Source organism: Populus euphratica, unplaced genomic scaffold (assembly GCF_000495115.2).
Source record: "Populus euphratica unplaced genomic scaffold, PopEup_1.0 scaffold2701.1, whole genome shotgun sequence".
NCBI classification, from domain to species: domain Eukaryota; kingdom Viridiplantae; phylum Streptophyta; class Magnoliopsida; order Malpighiales; family Salicaceae; genus Populus; species Populus euphratica.
This window is the reverse complement of record NW_011502538.1, coordinates 1-958: the sequence shown is the minus strand read 5'-3', so window position 1 is coordinate 958 and position 958 is coordinate 1.

Sequence of the window (958 nt, the reverse complement as noted above, 5' to 3'; positions counted from 1 at the left end):
GATCGGAGGAGCTAAAAAAAACTCGGTGATGAGATGAAGAGTTCTTCGTGTGGGGTTTTATAGAGGGAGTGAGGAGAGAACAGTGAGTCAAGCTGGGGGCGGTGGCTTATGGTCAATGAACTTGAAATTGTAGGACCAGTAAAGGAAAGCACATTGGTGTTTCTGGCGTGGAAATCAATTTCGTTTCTAATTTGTATACGGAAAATATTTTTTTTATTTTTTAATATTTAATATTATCATATAAAATAAATTAAAAATTATTTTTTATTGTTTGTCTATGTTATAGAAAATAAACTAAAAAATAAATTATTAATATTATTTTAAGTTTATTACAATAATAAAAAACAAATCTTATAAATTAAAAAAATTAAATGAAAATAAAATTTAAAAATAATTTAATTTCATAAATAATCTCAAATAAAATAAATAACAATCAAAATAATAGAGATTAAATCTAATATATTAAAAAATTTAAAAAAATTATTTTTTTTAAAAAAATTATTTTAAATAAATAAATAATAATAATAATAATAATAAAAGAATGAGGATAAAATTTGATATAAAAATAAAATCAAATTAAATTCTAAAAGATGAAATTGAAGAATAAAAAAGATTCAAAATAATATATATAGCAATCAAAAGTTTGATGATAAAATTTAATATAATTAATAAATAATATGATATTTTTAAATTTTTTATAATTTTTAAAATGTGTATTCTTTCCAAAATAAAAGGAAAATATTTTTCTAAAATCCAAACTAAATTTTTATTTAATCGGAAAGTATTTGTTTTAACTAATTTTTCTAATAACAAAAAAATTACTTTTTGTGAGAGGTATAATTATTTTATTGAGAAATATTTTTTTTCATTTTATTTTTTTAATAGAAAAATAAAAATTGTAAAATTGGTGTAGATTTTGCTCATTGAAAAATGATTGTTAAATACCAACCTTGATGGT